The sequence below is a fragment of the Bacillus rossius genome (genome assembly GCF_032445375.1).
Source record: "Bacillus rossius redtenbacheri isolate Brsri chromosome 9 unlocalized genomic scaffold, Brsri_v3 Brsri_v3_scf9_2, whole genome shotgun sequence".
In the NCBI taxonomy this organism is placed as follows: domain Eukaryota; kingdom Metazoa; phylum Arthropoda; class Insecta; order Phasmatodea; family Bacillidae; genus Bacillus; species Bacillus rossius.
This window is the reverse complement of record NW_026962013.1, coordinates 4,109,734-4,123,766: the sequence shown is the minus strand read 5'-3', so window position 1 is coordinate 4,123,766 and position 14,033 is coordinate 4,109,734. Positions and strand designations below refer to the sequence as shown.

General features: G+C 40.2%; 1 long non-coding RNA gene across 1 annotated transcript in view; it reads left to right on the top strand.

Moving 5' to 3' along the window:
- Window positions 1–12,279: 12,279 nt before the first annotated feature.
- Window positions 12,280–14,033, top strand: part of LOC134543080 (uncharacterized) — a 167,314-nt gene continuing 165,560 nt past the window's right edge. Inside the window, exon 1 of the long non-coding RNA XR_010076889.1 lies at window positions 12,280–12,497. This is a non-coding gene — a long non-coding RNA (uncharacterized LOC134543080). The remainder of the gene's footprint in view (window positions 12,498–14,033) is intronic.

The following is a 14,033-nucleotide window of genomic DNA, read 5'->3' as shown; positions in this document are numbered from 1 at the left end:
AATCGTTATTAGTTAAAAAAAAATTGTGTTGTACAATTAGGGATATCATATAATTTGACAAAGTACTTATAGTTAAGAAAATAAATTAATATTAAATTGCTAAAAACAGAAACATTAAAAATCGTGCCAAAATCGTTTACATGAATCAGCCTACATAAATTTCGGGGAATACCTATATATTTTTCTAGTTTTCATTTGCTAGAAATAATATATATATATATATAATTTCGATTTTGTTTATTACTTTAGTCAGAAGAGACGTCAGACGATTTCCATAGTTTCAACAACGTGTGTATACACATAGTCTACATACATACATACATATACATACTTCAACAGAAAAATCGTAAATTTACAGAAATTTACCTAATTGTTATAATAATTTGTCAGTATATTCACGGAAATTTCAAGATAAATATTTACCAATATTTTCCATAATATAACAGGATTTTTTTTAAACAGCATACCTAAACCATAGTCGATCATCATTATATACTTTATCAACTTATATATATATATATAATTTATAGACATGGGGCTTGTAGCTGATTATTTAGTGGGAAAATGCACGAGTTTGTGTGTTTTTCCATGATGAGGCTTCTACAACAATGGTACAATATCACGATGCTGCTATAACAATGGACGATGGCCTGGCTTGGTGGGGAATTTAGACGATTTTTTTATTGCGACGTCAAGAATAAGAAAAAATTCAACTTTTTGGAATTTTTCCGCCGGTCACGGGACGAGATCTATTTCGTGTGAAAATTTCGAGTTTCTAGCGTTTCGGGAAGTGGGTTAGAATTTTTATAGGTCACTTCAGTGAGTCGCACAAGGGGTTGGGTTGTAAATATATTTGGATTAAAAAATTAATGCATATAGGCCATACAAATTTTAAAGTATTAGCGTCACACCGCTCACCGAGTCTCAAACCAACGCAGGTTCTGCTCATCGCCGGAATTCGGTTACGTCTTCTGCTTTGTTTCAGAACATAAGGGATAACAGTAAAAATATTTCCATTGTATAAATATTTGTCAACAAAATCTGAATCAAATCATAGCTACCTTATGCTTGCAGGTTCCGTGATGTGTGTAATGTAGACAGTGCTAAGAGTTTTCTGTTGAGATAAATCAAGAAAGTGTTAATAATTTGATACAGAAATAACATAATGGTGATCTGAGTAATTTAAGTATTGAATCAATTTTATTTCTTCTTATATAATGGAACGGTTTTATCTACCATGTCTTTTCAGATAAATACGCCAGTCTTAAAAGAAATATGCACTGCATATGCATTGTGTCTTTGAGTTATAAAATGCAATACCTTATACCAAAATATTTTAGAACTATAAAATTTGTTTCCGCAATCATTGTTCAATCTAGAAACATATTGATATACTTTAACGTTGAATACAGACAAAAAGCTAAGAGAGTTTACACCTATATAAGTATAGCTGAGTACATGTGATAGATATATATAAGTATCGGCATGTGTATGAAGCAACAAGAAAGATAATCGAGACAGGATATTAAATGGCAGCCATATTATTCGCTGTGAAAGTACGCCGTTGCTTAGCATGAACACGCAAAGCTACGCTCCGTGCTGGCACAAAAAGCCTGGCGGACACCAGGCGAATACGACCCGGCGAGGAGTGAGTTCTGGTTGTGATATCCCAGCTGTTTCTTCCGCCCCCTCCATCCTACCTTTGAATATATGTACTGTAAAGAAGCGCCAGCCAAGGTTAAAATTTCTAATACGGTTTGAGGTAGTTGGTTAATTCACCGCCGCAATCGCCACCATCTCTAGGGCATCGACTTGTGGTGGTCCCTAGCGGACAAGTGTCGAACTCTTCAAACACCCCTTCCCCCTCCCGTTGAACGACCTTGAGCTGCAGTGAATGATGGGTGGGGGGTGCGGGGGAATGACAGCGGGCGACAGTGCTGCGCTCTAACGTGTAAATAACAACCTAAGACGATACTGGGCGTTACGGCAGCGCACTGCAGCGGTGAAGTTCCCAAGCTGCACATCATACGCTCCTGAAAAACGTAAGAGTAAATCCTATCCACTCGCGACTTCTATACAGTATATATATTCAAAGATCCTACCTGCTGCCAGCCTACAAACGGTTAGCTAAACCCCCGCTTGGAGCGACAGGGGCGACATTCTTACGCGCATCGACCTCCCGCTGTTCAGGAGCCGAGTGACACAACCTCCCCCTTCGAAGGCCCTCAGGCGACTGAGCGCTCAGCGGTGAGACCTAGACTCTTATACAGAGTGCTATTAGGGTGTTTAGAGATCAGTTTTTATGCTATTTTGAGTGATATATCAGTTTGAAGTCATTCGGAAGTGGGGACTTTTTTTGGACCACTGGAACACCCTTAAGGAACCGAGCAGACAATGAAAGCTGGTATCTGAATACATATTAGGTCTCCCATAGATTTAACCGATAAGATCGAAGATCCAGAGATCCCCAGATATCCCAATACAATATTGAACTTCCCACCTATCTTCTCTATCCCATTCCTTTTCAGAGTTTACTATGGTGGTGTCAGAACCTCGGACCACTACAGTACGGGGTCAAGACTGATTTTAGAATCCATACATACATACACACTTACACACACATATATGTATATATATAAATAATATGTTATGGGTAATGCCAGCCAGCGTTCGGCAGACCTAGGTGAACACGGGTAAACGTCGAACTCAAATTTATTTGAGTGAATATTCGGACTATAGTCAACAAACTTGGATAATTCTAAGTTAAGTTAACCCGGGATGAACTTAGGTTGACTTATTTTAGCATTATTCGTAACACACATATACACTGTATTAATGATACATTAAATAAATTATTAATTTCCGATCAGTCTGCAATATAATTCGAGACCTCCGGCACTGACTGAGTGGTAGGAGGAGGAGAGTGAGGGGGGGGGGGAGGGCCGGGTAGTGGTAGGAGAGAGGGGGGGGGGGGGCTGAGCATACTCAGAGCGAGAAATCTCGCTCCTACATTCTTCGCAGGACGGCTCTGTTGAGCGACAGCGATGAAGAAAAGAAATCCTCGGGAACCAGGCACTCGTTAATAAGTATTTTCCTTTGTTTATCGCGAGGGGCGTTATTATTAATGAATTATAAATAAAATTTCGTGCCCGGGGCCACACTACAAAATATTAGAGACCGGAATAATTCGTCGTCCATTGTAGTCCGGCCTCCACTAGGTACCGGTCGCCCGGGCAAGCGCGCATCGCCTCCCACTATCTGAATGAAGGCTGTGATCAGACAGGAGGGATCTCGCTGCCCGCCCTCTGCGCGCTCCTTTGTTCCCGCACGTCACACCTGAGCGCCAGCGTCAGAATAACAATAACAAAAAAAAAATTGTAAAGAGGGGTTAAGCCCGAGAATTGGGCAAGGCCCAATGTGCAGGGCGTTAAATGGATGCAAAAAATATGTATTGGACAGGTAAAACCCACTTAATGGCCCCCCGCCCACCCGGAGACACGTACGGTGTGCAGAAGAGCTCCAGAAAAGAAACTACGCTATTTGGAAACAGCTCGCGATACCAGACAATCATCTGCTCACGAAGAGCACTTGAGAATGCGCTGAGGGTGGATGAGTAATTCTGAGTCAGAAGAACCAGTGGGTGTCGCACTTATCATCCCGCCTCGCTGACGTTAACACACCTATGACTGGTCGGGGCCCCTGGAACTTCATAAATGCAAAAACCAAAACATTTCTGAGTTCAATTCAAAATCATTTGCATGGACGTGGGGCAGTTTGCAGAAGTTGATTTAACATCAACGTAAATATTACACAGTTACGAATGCGACAGACCAGACCGCAATGCCAGGTTCGGAGCTGGCTGGCAGCCCCGCACGGTCACTGACGTCACGCGCCATCAATTGACGTAAGGAATTACAAGCGTGCCTGGCCGGATGCCCACCCCTACCCCCCCCCCCTCCTTCCGCTCCCCGCGGATTGTCATGGCTCGGCGCTGCTATCTACCGTTGAGCGGCCTTGGAAATTCCGCGGGGCCGCCGCGCGGAGCGGCGTGAATTTACGCCGCCCTTCTGGATTGTTCGGGCGTCGGGTCGGCGCGGGATGGCGCGACTCGTCACGGCCGCTCTCGTCGGTTCGAGAAAGCACGCCCAGGTACTTAAGCAGCGAATCCTCCGGCCCTCCGCGGGAGTTCGACAACGGAGTCCCGCGTGGGAGTGTCGCGTTGAGTACCGAGTTCCGCGACAGTTGCGGAGTTCCGAGCGGTTTCCGAGCGAAGGGAAGTGCGACATCGGCGAAGAGGGCGAGAGACCCCCCCCCCTTCCCCAGTGAGAGTGGCGCGACGTCCCGGAGTTCGACTGGATCGTGAGAGTGCGGCGACCGAGTAGCGCGACACTGCTTAATAATTTGAAGTTCATACAAATTATCTTGCATATAAATATCGTAACTTCAGAATTAGAATTACGTGAATATGATTGTTACGTGAAAGTTCTCAAGACAATTGAAACCTTCGGAAATATTTTCGCAACTAAATTTGCCGACGAAAGCTTTTGCAAAATAAACTGGGAAGCCTCTCGCAGATATGAGGTAGATGACGTTGCTTCTTTACCAGCTGAGTTTGTTACGGCCACTTTTATGGTGTTTTACCACCTCAAATTATTTAAATGAAACAGTTTCGCTACAAAGGCAGAATTCTTTAAAATAATGCTGAACTTGAGAATACACAAAAAATAAATTGTTTTGAACTACATTTCTTGGCGCGAATCGCACGTAGTTTGCGCAACCACCGCTAGAATTCGCTTTAGAAGAAGCGGCTACGTCGACTAGTTTGCAGAGTGAAAATTGAAAACTATATTAACTAAACGGCTCCGATAAAAGCGACAAAAATACTTCAATGACTAGTGAATGTTATTAAAATAACTGCGAAGTATCCCTTTAACTTTGTGGATTACAAGCAACGCTTTTGCGAATTTTTCCGTTTTCCACGCGACTCCTGTTTCCAATTCACGAAATCATTGCAATGTCCGAGAGGTGAAGACGTTGCACGTCAGTAGTTGTGACCTGGGTCACTCTTGCCCGCTGGCCGTTGAAATGCGTCAGCGAGGCGGGATGATAAGCGCGATGCTCGCTGGTGCTTCTAGCGCGGTGTCTCCTCTGGACTGGCGCGCAGTCTTCTCGTCGTGCACAGGATAACTGTGAGATCTGAGCGGTGACCGTAACATTATATGGCCGATAAATGAAGATAAAGGTGTAATGCAAGTCCCTTAAGTGCTTTCAATAATCTGTATCTGTGGTTTTACGCCTAAAAAATTACTCTGAAAATATGCGTTTTAGCAATTTTAAGTGTTCTAAAAATACAGTTTGAAAACTTAATCCGAAATCAAAAAGTACTTTTTTGGCCCTCAGCGAACTCTTAAACGCTTTTCGTAAGCAGACCCCAACACGGATATCTCGAGTAGTTTTGAAATCGCGTTGTTTTTTCCTCCTGAAGCTCTGCGCACCGTGTGTGTGTGTGTGTGTGTGTGTGTGTGTGTGTCCGGGTGGGCGGGGGCCTTAAAAGGAAGAACGTAGCGCGGAGTCGCGAGAGTGTGTGACGGCTCGCGTCAAATGGGCCACGTTGGAGCGAGTCCGCACGCGCTGAATCAGTTAGTTTCAGTTGCGCTGCTGAGACGGGGGGAGACGTTCCACAGGTGAGTGAATCTTTGCGGTCACGCCACAGCGCGTTTAAGCTAACGGGAAGCCTACGATTCACTCGTCTTTCTGGACATACCCGAATACTCACGTTGGCAAGCCTTTTTTTTTTCACAGACGAGAGAGCCAAGCCCGAAGTTCCCCGAAGTTCATGCTCTCTTTTTTTTTTCGTTCTATCTCATTGTATAAACCGGTGTGGCATTAAATTTTGCGGTCGATTAGGATAGGTTAGCTACATTATAAATACTTTAAAACATTGTGGATGGTTGGTATAGCTGCATTAAAAATACTGCAAAATCATTTTATGGTTGCTTAGCAAATAACTTTTTAATATGTAGCTATCCAGGGCTAGGAAACCGTTTACATGATTTCACAGTATCTTTAATGTAGCTATCCTAACCAAATCAACCGTCTACAATGTTTTAAAGTAGGTATTTATAATGTAGCTAACCTAACCTAATTGACCATTAGTTATCATGAGTTACAATGAACAAAAAAAAAAACCGAAGATGCACGATCGGGCGTTTGGCTCTCTCGTTTGTTGAAAGAAGGCTTGCCAACGTGAGTATTCGGGTATGTCCAGAAGGATGAGTGAATCGTAGGCTTCCCGCAGTGCGTTTAAGCTAACACTAACGCGTTCCAATCATTCTCTCTCTTTTTTTTCTGAAGTGAAAACTTCTTTAGCCGCGTTGAGCTTTTTTTTTTGTAGGGGGCAAAACTTAAAGGGTTCCGACATGCTCGTGACGTGTTGCGCCAGACTGGCGAATCGCAGCGGCCTGTGTACATGTATACTCATATATACACTAATACATCGTATATACTCGACTGTATCATGTGCGTGTTGGACTCTGTTTGTATGGGAAAATCTTGTGAGCTCGCATCACCGACATGCTGTAGTAGCAGTAAGTGAAGTTAAAATTGATTGCGTTGAGCGATTTTCTTTTGTTCAGTTATTTACGAAGTGAATGTTTATTTTATTTGTGAGTTAAGTTCATAGATTTTTTAATGTTAAAACTTAATTTATTCTAATTCGAAGTTATTTTTGGTACGTGAAAAACTTACGGGTTCGCGTCACCGACATGCTAGTGACGTTTATATATATACATACACACACACACAGATATGGATATATAGAACGCTCCACACTCGACGGCCAAAGACGAAAATTACTCGCTAACGCGTGAAAAAATAGAAAAAGAGAACAAACGGTTTCGTCTCACTCGCACTCTCTAATAAAGACAGATAGGTCCGAGAATAGCCGAAGACCCTTCGTTTGTGTTCAGTTCACACGTACGCTCGCATGCACACTAGCCCCACTTTTACAATTACGCTTTACTACTTTCTCTCCAATATTTCTCGCTCATGTTTGCAAATACGAAGATGGACATGAGAACCTTTTTTTATGTATTTTTTAAATTCTCCGCAACATTTGTTTGAAACGTTTTTCGCTTAAACGCCTAAATTAGGAGAAAAACTGAGTCGAACCAATTTTTAACAACCCTTTTCTCTAAAAACTTCACGTCCGATTAAAAATAATAATAATAACACCATTCGATTCAGCATCCTCGAATTACCCTTATTTCAAGTTTTCAGGTCTGCTGGTGAAAAGTGCTTACTTTGCCTCTTGTTGACTGGCCTACGCTCGCGTAATGGAGGAGCCTTAAATTCCAACGACCCTCCGCGGTGCATTGCTGAACAAACTGCAAGTCTCTCGCGCAGTTTCGCTGTGGGAATAGCGCGTTACAAATTAACATTTCCTTCTGGTTTAGAGACACTGAACTATTTTTAAGTTTACTATAACAAAAATTAAAGTAAATACATACTCAGTATTAAATAATACAACAAACATGTGTATAAAACGAATTATTTAATTTGGTAAAATAATCGAGATGAATTTTAATTAATAATGAAAAGCAATAAATAATTTATTAAATGTTATTATTTATAATGTAATAATTTATAATATGCACAAATTAAACGTACATACAGTAACATACACTTGAAAAAGTTTATAAACACTATTTCTATCACTAATATTCACAATAAATTAAGATTTTTTTTTTATTTTCGTACACGTGAGGTCCACCGTCTTCCTGTGAAAATTTTCTTTGCAGGTGCGCAAGCATCGTAAAAATTCACTCACTTTTTTTTCATAACGCGCCTAAAGAATAACAACTTCAAAAGATCAAGCACCATTTGACTAGTTCCCCCCCCCCCCCCTTTTTTTTCCATTTAAGAGTAACTCAAAATCACTTTTTTTATGACCAAACTTCGTCAATACTAGCGATAACTACACTACTAAAAATTTAAAAAAAATAGTTGTCTGTAAAGTTGGTTTACGATAGTTTAACGTGACAACGTCATAACAAAACATTGATGAAATGATTGCATACTTTTATTAATAAAATTGAATAATTTTTATTTTAATAATAAAAGAATAAATACTTGAAATTATACTAGTAATCAGATTTTTAAAATGCAAGAATAATTAACCTTTATTGCCGAAATTGTTGTTGTAATAAGCAATGAAAACCACATTAACTTTTCACATCACTTTATAAACAGTCGACCTAACAGTTCACGTGTAGATGTAAGTTGTGTGCTGCCGCTGTCTTTCTTCTCCTCGGAAGCATAGGCCAATCGAGTGGAAGAGCGATAGATGCGGCGCAAGCGTACAATGAGCGTAATGGTACACAGCGTAACGGAACACTTTTTCGTTCGTGCAGCCGGCGCGGCGTTCGTCGATTTATTAGACGTTGTCACGTCAAAAATAGTTTAGACTGTATCGGTACGAAGCCGCAAATTTTTTAACGTGAGTACGTCGTGTAAATGGGAAGTTCAAAACTAGGCAAGGTGACGTCCGCCATTTTGGCTTTCAGAGTCTGCACCGGTGAATATCACAAGCTGTCCTTTCTTTAATCGCCGTTTCTTGCAATTAAGATCTTATATATTCGCTGTGTGCCCCGACATTGTAATTTTTGGTACAATTTATTTCGTAATTTATTTTCTCACAGTTTTACCAATAAATTTTATTTTTAACCTTTCAAGCGTGGTTTGTGTTCTAATAACTCTTTATGCTGCTGGCCCCTAGTTGTGGTAGCCACTGTAATAAAACCTCCTTGCTCTATAGTATATGGTGTTCAACTCTCTCTCTAATTATTGGTGTGTTCTCACGGGGTTCTTGGCGCCTACCCTCTTCGCAGTAAATATCAGGAACGCTGCTACTGGATGGTCTGCCCAGACTGATAGTCCAGCTAGCACGTCACTGCCCTGTGTTACTGACCAGAGAGTAATTATAAAAAGAAAATTTGGTATTGTTGTGTGACTAGTAGAAATTTGCATATAAATGAAATAATAATAACTGAAAAACATATGATTTTAATGGGTTCTTGAATATGGGTGTGAAGTTACTGTTAACCTGTGATTAAGCGAGAACAACCAAGGTGTCAAACCTAGGTGTCGGTAATTGGATGCAAATGACGTCACTGGAACACATTGAATACCATGCCGGGTCTAGCTATACGTTGTCGGAGGCTTGAGGCTCTCTTCACAGGACCTCCAGGTGGTCTGCTGCTACACTGGAACACTGGATGCTGTAAGCTGTAATTAGCGAACTACAGAAGGTCTGAGGTAGCCGGGTATCTGCTGAAGACTCGACTTCCCTCTCGTCCTAGAAAGTCTGGTTTAATCTGGATCGGTCTCACCAATCGTCGTGGCCGATCGCACCTGGCGCTGACCTCAGTTGTCTGGAACCACTACGGGACGAAAACGGGACCGACGCGGAAGTTGGCACTCGAAGTCGCCGATACTCCCTATCTAGGACTTATTTAGTCCAGATACAATTCTCTCAACTCGTAGAGCGGAGAATTCTAAGTAGGACACGATCGCGGATGACGCGAATCTTCTATTTCTCGGGCGGCAACCAAGGCTTTGGTTCGCCCCAGCCCGAGAAACGTCTTCCCGCTGCAAGATGGCAATGGCGTCTCCCTTCTTCCTCCTTATAACTATTTACTTTTAGTCCCTAGCAACCAAGGGGCTATCGATATCAGCAAACAGAATAAACTGCATAGTGAAATAAAAACTTGGATGTTAGAGTGTAAGAGTATCGAACTAAGAGCAAATGAATAAAGTTTCCAAAGAATAATTCTTAGAAGACCCTGAAGTTGAAAGTGTGTTGTCTATGGCAATAATATGTGTTATATCTGTTATACCTTGGTTGTCCTCTTTACAATCAAAACAATTAAATACATAATATTCGCTCATGAAATATACAATTAATGTTATAATAATAAAAATAATAATCATATAACTGTAAACAGTTGTACTGGTTACAGTGTAGTTCTTTATTTTTATGTGCAAAATTTATTTTATCTCGTTCAGTTTGGCTAACGCGTGTGTCAAATATCAGCTGTCAAATTATATGAGGCAACCGGACACGATCGTTCTAGAAACTTGCCTAATACTCGTGCAGACTTATAAGTATACCAAATCTGTTTATAATGGCGCATGAAAAGCCATGAATCGCTCTCTCTCTCTCTCTCTCTCTCTCTCTCTCTCTCTCTATGTCAAGCCCGGTTTATTTTTATAATGTTTAAAAATCCATCGTTATATTTTATTTTAACTTTGAGACTGGTATCCCGATTTATATAAGACGTGGTATTGAAGTCTAAATAGCGAATTTTGCCGAATGTGATGTTTATGCTACAGGCCTTACCTAACCTACCGCTAACCACATAAAAACAACAAAAAAATCCGCCTCTTTCGTTTTTTCTCGTAACGGTTTTCCCCGTAAAAAAACTCTTCTCTCGTCCAGATCACATTCTAAAACAAATCGTGAGGCAAATATTTTACTGAACCATCATACGAAAGCTTTTTTGAACATATTAACCTAAATAAGTGTATATACAACGATATTTAACTAAATGAAATACAAAATGACTTTCATTGTATTTTAGCGCGAACATCAAATACTTTTCCTAATTTATATCTATAGAAGTATTGGTTTTAACGTTTAATTATTTATTTCTAGTTAAGTTAGTTTTTTAGCACTTATAATTTATATATATTTTTGCCCTTTTAGCTAAGTAAATTTTTATGTTAAGTTATAATTTTTTTTTATATGTAGCGATTTATCTGGAAACAGGCTAAGAAAAGGAAGTAACTGTTAAGTTGGCAATACCTCACGTGATCCGAAAGCTACGAAAACTTTGTGGTTTGTTACAAATCGTGTTGTAGGGTATTTAGTATGCTTAAAAATATTATTTACATAAAATTTTAGCTTGAGATTTTTAATACTCATATATTACTTGGCTACCTGAGTTATAGGCACGAGTTATTATAAAAGAAGGGGGGTTTGAACTATTTTCGTGCCGTGTGCGCTGACGTCAATTTGGTCACGTGTGTTCACGTGTGCTTCCGGAGAAGCCTAAGATGTACATCAAGTTCCGTCCCTGCCCGAACACGCCCGAATATTCACCTTCGGCCAACCTCGGGATTTGTTTTATTTTTGCGCAGGAAAAATGAATTCAAATATTAAAAGTGGTCGGTTAGGTTAGCTACATTAAAACACTTTAAAACACTATGGACGGTTAGTTAGGTTAGTATAGCTACATTAAAATAAACAGAGAAATATAAATGAACCCGACGTTGGCCGAAGGTGAATATTCGGGCGTGTTCGGGCAGGGACAGAACTTGATGTACATCTTAGGCTACAAGAGTCTAGAGGCAGCACCGCTACTTCCTGCAACTGGCTGCAAATGCCGCACCGCTCACGCTCGTTCCGGGGCCGGCGGCGCGATTCCGCAACGGGAAGCCTTTTCACTGACGAGAGAGCAAAACGTCCGATCGTGCATTTTCGTTTTTTTTTTTTTTCATCGTAAATAAATATGGAGGTGTTGATAAAAGGAAAGACCATAAACAAGGCAATGGTATTTATTTGTAATTGTTTTTAGAGGAAAATACCTAATTGAAGAAACTTACTTCGTGGATTTATATATTTTTCATACCGTATAAATTCTAGGAAGTCTTTGTCTTCCACAAATATTCTCGGGGCGCCCCATATTCCCTTGCAATTTTACGCAACTTGTAATTTTCAAGTGAGGACATGATAACTAATAGTCAATTAGGTTAGGTTAGCTACATTATAAATACTTTAAAACATTGTGGACGGTTGATTTGGTTAGGATAGCTACATTAAAGATACTGTGAAATCATGCAAACGGTTTCCTAGCGCTGGATAGCTACATATTAAAAAGTTATTCGCTAAGAAACCATAAAATGATTTTACAGTATTTTTAATGTAGCTATACTTACCTAATATAACCAACCATACACTAAACAGTCTATGGTGGCTTTTTTTTATACTGGAGAGAAAAAACGCGCGCGTAAAAATAAAAAAATAAAAACATCCAGGGGGTAGGCGCTCCCGATCGGCCAACTTCGGAAAGGCTCGGCATTTGCAGCCAGTTGCAGGAAGTAGCGGTGCTGCCGCTAGACTCTTGTCTTAGGCTTGCCGTGCTTTCGTACGTTGGCGTGTTGGTGGGGCGGGAGGGCGGAGGGTGAAGTTGACAGATAGCCACTGGCCGCCGCGGATGACGCGTTCGCTGCTTCGCGATTATAAGTGTGCGTTACGTTTCGGGATGGCAAACTGGACGGTTTTTTTTTTTACCCCGAAGTGACGAGCCTTCAGAATCGGCGAGAGCGTTGACTTGCGTCCTACAGAACTGGGTGCAGTTGGTGCTACATCAGTGTGCTTGCTGCCCTGGCAAGCAAACACCCGGAAGAAGAAATTTCTAGAAGCCACGGAATCGAAAGTAAGTGTTGGCCGGCCATTTCATATACAAATTCCCCCCCCCCCCCCCTAGTGCTTTGCCTGATCGTGTCTGTTCCGAAGTATTTGTGATTTCACAAGTACACTGAAGAGAAAATCGACACGGTTTTTTTGTCTTGGTTTCGCTACGCCGTCGTGGAGTGTATTTAAAATTCCCCCCGGAAATGGACTTGAACGTAATGATCAGCAAAAAAAAGCCGCCATTTTACGGACCTGTTTAACGGTATTTTTTTTAAATAAACATTTTCTTTTGCACACGCGAAAGTTCAAATGACTTGATTTAAAAAAAAAATCATGTATTTGTCTCCGCCTGGGCGTAATTAATTAATTCTTAATGTCTAGTATTTTAACAGGTTGCCGTAATGCTTGGTGTTTTTTTTTTATATTTTCTGTAGTCATATTTTAGACGCAAGTTTATAATGGGTTTAAGTCTTATTAAAAAGTGTGTGTTTCAGAATTATTCAAGGCCATTTGCATTTTTTTTTTGCTGTAAGAGAAGTTATTTGTTTTATAGTAAATGTTAAAAATATAATTTTGAATTTTTTAAAATGCTGTTGCTTATCCGTACACCCAATTTTGTCTGCTGAGATTTTTTAACATAAATATCGATTTCAGGTATAGGTTTGCTGGCACCCTAGAAGACTCTAGAGATATTTTTTTTATTTGTGCGGCAGTTAGAAAAAAATCGGTTGATGTGTGCGACGCCATTGCGTAATGTAGATTCCCTCAAAGCGCTGCAGATTTTAGCACTGCCTCAGAGAAAGGGCAATGGTAAAAGAAGGTTTTCTTTACATTATCCTTGAGTTAAATACGAATAAATTAAATTTAAATAACGTCCTATGTACTAAGCATGATTTGCCTACACATTCTGGATGCAAGCCATACAAATATCCTGCTTCCGTCAACAAAAAACGTATTTGGAATGATTAAATGTGCATTACTCAATAACGTTCTATTACTGAAGCAGTTTTAGATGAAATTTGGATCAGAGGTAGGCCGTAATCTGGATTTAAGTAAAGGCTATGATATCGTTACGAAATTTCACTCCTAAGGGGCAAGTAATTATAAACATAAAGGGGCGTGGTCATAATTATTTCATAACATTCAATTCCTTTTAGGCTATCTTGGAAATTTGCTATTTTGTGAATCAAGGCGTAGGTACTCTTCATCTCTTTATAAGACAAGAATTCATTGAATTACAAATATGACATTTCATTTACAAAGATAACCCATGTTAGCCCAGGCCACAAAAAAAAAGTTACAACACTCATTACTCGCCAGACATGTGTAACATCTAACCTTGGTTAACGAGCCAATTCATATGTTCTCACGTTGAAAATAAACTTATAATATGAAACAATTACTCAAAATTTAATTCTTTAATTTTATGCCGAGTGTGGTAAAAATGTAAAAGCCATTTCCCCGTTTTAAAACTTGACTATAATTACTGTTAACAAGATGATAATAACCTTACCTAACTGAAACGAACCTAATCCCAACCACCCAACCCAGTTTATGT